Here is a 7,365-nt window from a genome sequence, read left to right on the forward strand (position 1 = left end):
CTTAGTGAACAGCTGAGCCCAAGGCAAGTGGCTCTGTCTCTGGGTATGTAGGGCTATTTTGTTCACCTGTTGTTATCTGGACATTGTCACCTTGCTGTCAGGAGACCTCATGGCTGTTCCAGTAATGGGAGGAATGAGGTCTTTACCTGACTGTCACCACCAAGCCAGTATAGCAGTGTCTTTTCTCAGAGGCCCTAAAATGGTTTTCTGAAGACCCACACTAGGAAAACTTCAAGTCTTTGATACAAACCTTTGGTTTCTTACTGTTCCTACCCTAATGGATGGTACTAGTGTCTGCAAACACGACAGATTCTCTTCTATTTCCTCAATCCCAAGGCCCAGACTAAAAGCTAATTGAGTGGCCTTTCTAGCCCTCCAGGAAATACCATTGTGATATTTGGAGATGAAATGAAAGGGAACCCAAACCGGTCGGGAGCAAGGAGAGGAGAGAGAGAGAGAGGAGAGAGAGAGAGAAAAGGAGAGGAGAGAGAGAGGAGAAGAGAGAGAGAGAGAGGAGAGAGAGAGAGAGACAGAGAGAGAGAGAGAGATTCTCCTTAAGATTTCAACATAGTCTAAAATGGAGGTTGAAATCCCCTGGCCTTGAATGTCATCAGTATCTCTCTGCCTCCCTCTCAGCCCTCCCTTTAGTGTATGGCAGCTTTATCTAGTCTGGGATGGTTGGAAGTCCCCTGGACAAACCATATATCCTTGTATGCCTGTCGATAGGCCAGGTCCTTATGTCTTGGTATTCAAAAGACCTAAGATCTTCCAACTCAAAAAGCCTTTCGTTTAGTTCTATTTTCTCAGTGTACATTTTCTGAAATCTCTTCTGTGACTCAAAAGCTGATCTTGAGCTCTTTGATTCTATTTGCATTTCTGCTGAAATAACTCTACCCTGGGGCAGAAGCCTTGGGCCTGTCATCTGCAGCAGGGCCAAGAGTGCAAGGGCAAGCTGGAGCTTGGGGTGAAAAACAAAGGTTAATTATTCACAATATCACACCTTCACAGGAAGAAGGAGAAATAAGTTTGTCAATAAAGTGATGAGCTCAGGAGGATAAAAAAAAAAACCCAGGCAGATCCTAAAAGTGAACCTCTGCCTCTTCTCTTCTTTCTCCCCCTAGAGGAAGCTCCATGTTGAAACAGGAGACTTTAGTCTTGTTTTTGTTCCTACTGGATGTTCCATCTCCTAGCACACTAGCCGTTGTGATCTGGAAAGCATTGCCTTACACATACATGCATTGTATGTATTCTGTCATTTAAATCTATAAGACAGTGTGTTATACCTGGAAGCAGATGAGGAAATGAGACTTACAGAGAACAAATAACTAGCTCTTGGTGCATAGCTAAGAATTTAAACTGAAATATATTTTCTGTCAAGTCCTATGCTTGAGAGAACGTGACCTAACAGTTTCCTAGATGTTGGCTCCTATCCAGGTTGAAGCAGGGAAGGGATAGCACTGCGTAGTCCCAAGGTCAGAGTGTGTATGCCATATTGGAATCTGGGTTATAAGGCATCTTTGTGGGCTGAGCCCCGGGTCCAGCTGTTTATGAAGTCCAAGACATTTTAAGCGTGAAAGGGGCTACAAGATATTGGAAGAGGGTATCCCCTATCACTCATGATGTCACCTTCCTTTAGATATGCATGAGTATGCAGAAAAGAGTTAACATAGCATCCCTGAGACTGTTATATTTAGAAAGACCCTTGGCTGGCATCTAGGAACTTGGCACTTGTGGTAGGCAAAATACTGGATACGCAAGGATGTCCAGGTCCTAATCCCTGGGACCTAAGAATATGTTACTTTACATGGCAAAAAGGATTTCGTAGACATGATTAAGGGTAGGGGCTTTGGGATGGGAAGATTATCCTGGATTAACTGCGTAGACCCAATCCAATCACAGGAGTCCTTAAAAGTGAGAACCTTTCCCAGCTGTGGCCAGAGAGATGTGACTTGAGAAGGATTCGACTCACTGTTCTGGCTTTGAAGGTGGAGGAAAATGCTACAAGCTAAGGAATGTGGTGGCCTATAGAAACTGAGAATGGCCCTCAGATGACAGCCTAAGGAAACAGGGACCTCTGTCCTACAATGTCAAGAAACTGAATTCTGCCAACCTGGAATGAGTAGGAAATGGATTCTCCCCTAGAGCCTCTAGAAAGGAACACAACCTTGCCAACACCTTGATTTCAGCCCAGAGACCTAAGCTGGACTTCCGACCTACAGAATTGTTAGACGATTCATTTGTATAGTTTAAGCCTCTAAGTTTGTGATCATTTGTTATGGCAGCAATAGAAAACGAAGACAGCATTTGACATGTTCCCTAATTGAGAAGGGTGGTTCACAGTGCCTAACCAGTTTGTACCAAGAACGTAGTTTATTCTGAACACCTGCTTTCCTTCCGAGAGTCTGGAACTTGGGTACATAATAGGCAGGGGGTGCCTAATGACCAGACCCTAGTAAAAATTTGGGGCACTAAGTGAGCTTCCCTGGGCAAAACATTACCCACATATTGTGCATTTTCATTCTTGGGGAAGGATGTGCTCGATGGGCCCCCTCACAGGAGAAAGAGAGCATGAGGAAGGCTGTGTGTGGACTTCTCCAGACCCCACCTGTTCTTTTTATTTCTTGCTGATCATATTGTATAACCTTTTGCTGTAATAACAGCCATGAGTACAATAATATACTGAGTCCCATGGGTCCTAGCTAATTCACTGAATGTCTGGGTGGTCTCGGGGACCCCTGAAATGTTGAAGGGTCACAGGCCACATTTTGAGTGGCCAACAAGTTCCAAAGTGCTACAGTAGATGTGATCTGAAGACAGGCCTTTACATTCCATGTCTCACTTGGATTGGTGACTGATAGAAACATGGGGCCATGGATGACTGCCTTCCCTGTTGCTAAGCAACAGTAGTGTTTTCCAGAGCAGGGCAGGTTGAGGGGGGATGGCAAACAGGAAGTGCCATGTTCCACCACGGAAGAGGCACACCTGCTCCCTCTGGTGGTCTGTGCCTTTCAGCTGGTGTGGCCAGAGGTGGGCACTTGCCATCATTGATTCATAGAAGCAAATATGGAGGCCGCAGGCTGACCCACCTGCTGGATGTTGAAGTTCGATTCCAATAGGCCTTGAGGCCCAGCAATCTCCAGCAATTCCACTATGGGAATGTTTCATCAATTTCTCCTGGAAATATGTCCTAAGTGCAGAATTGTTTCAAGAAAATATCTGGATGGGCCGGGCGCAATGGCTCATGCCTGTAATCTCAGCAGTTTGGGAGGCCAAGGTCGGTGGATTACCTGAGGTCAGGAGTTAAAGACCAGCCTGGCTAAGATGGTGAAACTCCGTTTCTACTAAAAAGACAAAAATTAGCCGGGTGCAGTGCTGCATGCCTGTAATCCCAGCTACTCGGGAGAGTAAGGCAGGAGAATCACTTGAACCTGGAAGACGGAGGTTGCAGTGAGCCGAGATCTCGCCACTGCCCTCCAGCCTGGGTGACAGAGTGAGACTCTGTTGCAAAAAAAAGAAAGAAAGAAAGAAAAAAGAAAGAAAGAAAATGTGTGGATGGACAGTAGAATCTTGTAGCACACACTTGATTGTTCTTTCCCTCTGAGTGGAGACACTAAATATGGAGGGGAATCACCTCCTGGATGGGATTCAGAAACCTACGTGAAGGTGTAGCTTGGTATGAGTGGAGTTACCTTTCTTGATCTCCCTTATCTAACAAGACACCTCCAAAACACATCTCTTAGGTTTCTTCCAAAATTAGGGGCCCTAAGTGTCAGTGAAATTTTATAACTACAGAAGGAAGGTGCCCAGCTTAGTTTGTTCTTTTATTCCACCATTCTTTCAGTCATGTATTGAGGCACCAAGCTAGCTGCTGTTGAATACAGTGGTAAACCAGTCGGCCCTGGAACCTGTGCCCCACCGCCCCCATGGACTTCCCTGTCCAAAAAAACCCTTCCGTCTGGTATCACCATGACCTATCCCCTAATAATCAATATGGAGTCTGACCACCAATTTTTTGTTTTTAAGAGGCAGGGTCTTGCTTTGTCACTCAGGCCGGAGTGCAGTCGCATGATTATAGTTCACTGCTGCTTCGAATTACTGGACTCAAGCCATCCTCCCACCTCAGTCTCCTGAGTAGCTGGGATTACAGGTATGTGCAACCATACCCGGCCTGACCACTGAGTCAAACAGACCTAGATTCCCAGTACTGCCTGGGTCATATGTAGAACCTACAGCTAGATAGACAGGACCTGGAGAAAGGGCGTGGGACTCTGAAGCACACATGCTCAATGCCGTTTTCCCAAAGTCAGAGCATCATCATCCCCTGCCCAATCCAGGCTCTTCTGAATAGCCCTTCTACATTTTGGAGAAGCCTTGCATTGAGTCCTTCCTCCCAGGAAGTTGCAGTGAGCTGAGATTGAGCCACTGCACTCCAGCCCTCCAGCCTGGGTGACAGAGCAAGAATCTGTCTCCAGAAAAAAAAAAAAAAAAGAGTCCTTCCACCCTAAGGTGGAAACCAGAACTCAGCCTAGAGGAGAGGTGTGAGCCCTAGGCTCCACCAATTAGATGTTCCCCATTCAGATTTTGAATCGGGAGAAACATGTGAAGAGACCAGTGGAAATCAGAAGAACAGAAGAAGCTATGCCTGGTGACAGCGTCAGAGAGACACTGAGTTTTCACAAGCAGCTGTACTGAGTTTTCACAAACAATTGTAAGAGATATCCTAGTGGCGCTGGACTCAGCCTCAGCAGCTCCTGTCCGCAGAGGGGGTAGAATTGCAACTCATGGCCACCTAGCTCCCAAATCAGATTCTCTGGCCTGTTTGAAGTTTCCCTGAGCTACTTAATAGCTGTTCAAAAATCCCTTTTCTGGGTAAGCTAAAATTGGTTCTGTTGATGCAACTAAGAAGCCTGACAGGAAAAGAGGAACCTGAAAACAAAACAAAACAAAACAAAAACGGGGGCCCACCAATTTGCTTTCTTTTTGACACTGACAGGACTAGGGATCAGGAGCATCTGGTATCAAAGATGACTAGAGTAGGGGTCTCTAAGTCCTATTCCAGCTACCCATTTGTAAAGTTATTTGTTTATTTCTTTAAGCTCTTTTTCGATTTTAAACATCCTACGTCCTCCATCCCTAAGGCCTGAACTCCTACACTTACCTATGAAGAGGATTGAAAACATGCGAAGTGAACCCACGCTGCTAATTGACATTAATGTTGCTATGTGGCCTGTGCTCCACTGACCACAAGATGGCGAAAGAGATTATCACATCAAGCCAGCCTGTCTTCCTCCACCACCTCCACACCAGTACTATCCGAAAGAGAACATTTATTGAGCACTTACTGTGTGCGAGGCACTGTTCCAAGGACTCGAACGTATGAAGTCATTTAATCCTCACAATAATCCTATGAAATAGGTACCATTTCACGCGAGGAAACCAATGCACAAAGATGTCTGTCTGGTTTAGCTTTTAGCTATTTTCATATCATTTATCTACCGCTATTGTCCATCTATCATCTATCTATATCTACATATTAATTTACTATCTACATATTTTGATTTTAAGTGCTTTTACATTATAAAAGTAACACATGTTCATGGCAAAAATATTCAAATGATAATAATTAGTAAAAATACAGTCCTCACCCCTCCCTGTTTATCATCCCTGTAAAACTAGTAATAACCATTGTTAACAATTTTTGTGTATTCTTCCATAAATTTTCTATGAATATGCAAGCATATTTTATACCTATATCTTACACACACACATAAACAAGACCATACTCCACACACTGTTCTACAGTGCTTTTTCCACTTAGCATTGCATCTTGGATATCAGATGTGGGCTGGGATGGCTCTTGCCTGTGGACCTCATTTATAGGCCTTGGGTATGACACTGGCTGCACTCACCTGTGTACCAGGGAACAAGTAGTGTCATCTGGTGCATCAGAGCCCCAGGTGACAGTGAGTGTGGGAGACTGGGGAAGCTGACAGGCTGTAGGGAGTGAGGAGGTATAATGGGACGTGGGGTAAGTTTGTTGATGGTTCTCACCTCTGGTGTATTCTGTTCCCTGACCCTGGTCCCAGACAAAATTCAGATTTGGATGCAACCAACGTTCAAAGTGCCTTTAGGACAGGCCTAGCTGTTTACTTTGCACATTCGCACTTTTTTTTTTATCTCAATCTATATAGAATCCTTGGGAGGGAGGAAGTATCTGCATTTTACAAGCAATAAAGCTAAGACTCAAAGAGGATCATCTACATGTTATTATACAAAGCTTTTCAGAAGTAGAACCAAAAGCCAACTCAGTTCTTTTGATCTCCAGTCCAGGGTACTGTCCACTGCACTTCAGCAAAGGCTTCTGGGATAGTACCTTGCACCTGACACAATGGTCGTAGAGTACAGGCTTTGTATCCCCTTTTACAGCTCTGATCTTCCTCCCTTATTCTTCCCCTCTTCCATGCAGGCTTCCCCCAGCCACCACAGAGCTGGGGGCCGAGTGGGTGCCAATTCCAGAAATGTTTCTGAGGCTGTGAAATGTCCCCTCCAAGGAGCCTGCCTGAGGAGTGCAGGCAGAAGCTGTGACAGGCCATCTTTTCTGCAGCCGAGCCTGCCTCCAGCCCCTTCCCAGTCTCCCCTCCCACCCCAGGTCCTGCCCTTCCCAGAAAAGGATGAAGCTCCAGCTGCAGTTCTGGGGAGGCCTGGACCCCAGCTCTGGAGCGGCTGTGGCTCCCAAGGCTGCTGGGCCTGGAGAGGCGTGTCCCTGGCCCATCTTGTCAGCACTCTGCAGGGTCTGGGCCTGCTCCTTGTCTCCTTCTGGGCTCCTAAGGCCATAGGTGGGTTGATGGCTTGGCAGCCGGCCTTCTGGCCCAGGAGATGCTGAGCAGCCCAGGGACGCTGAGCAGCCCAGGGACACACTCCAGCTCTTCTCTCCAAGGCCAGCTGGAGGGATGAGGCACGACAAGGCCATCCCTACAGCTGGCACTTCCCCTACAGCTGAGAGGGGGCCTAAACTACAGGACACAGTCCCAAGACCCTTAAGCCCTGGCAGCATCCCAGGGTGGGCAGCAGGTGGAAGTGGAAAGAAGCCCGTGGAGCTGCCTGCAGGGAGAGGGGGTCGGACGTGAGGCTGAGGGGCCTCTGGGAACCCCTGTGCCAAGAGGCTGCTGGCGCTGGGCAGCAGCACCCCAAAGCCCACGAGGAGTGTGCCCAGAGCAAGTGGCTCAGACCTGGAGCATGGCTCGAGGGTATCGGGCTGTAGCTGCTGGTCCCAGAGAGTGCAGCCCAGGGCAGGCATCAGGACATGGGTCGGAGGCGAAAGAGTGTTCTAGGAAGAGTCCAGTCCCCGAGTCCTGGTGGTGGCTG

Source organism: Nomascus leucogenys, chromosome X, assembly GCF_006542625.1.
Source record: "Nomascus leucogenys isolate Asia chromosome X, Asia_NLE_v1, whole genome shotgun sequence".
Lineage (NCBI taxonomy): Eukaryota > Metazoa > Chordata > Mammalia > Primates > Hylobatidae > Nomascus > Nomascus leucogenys.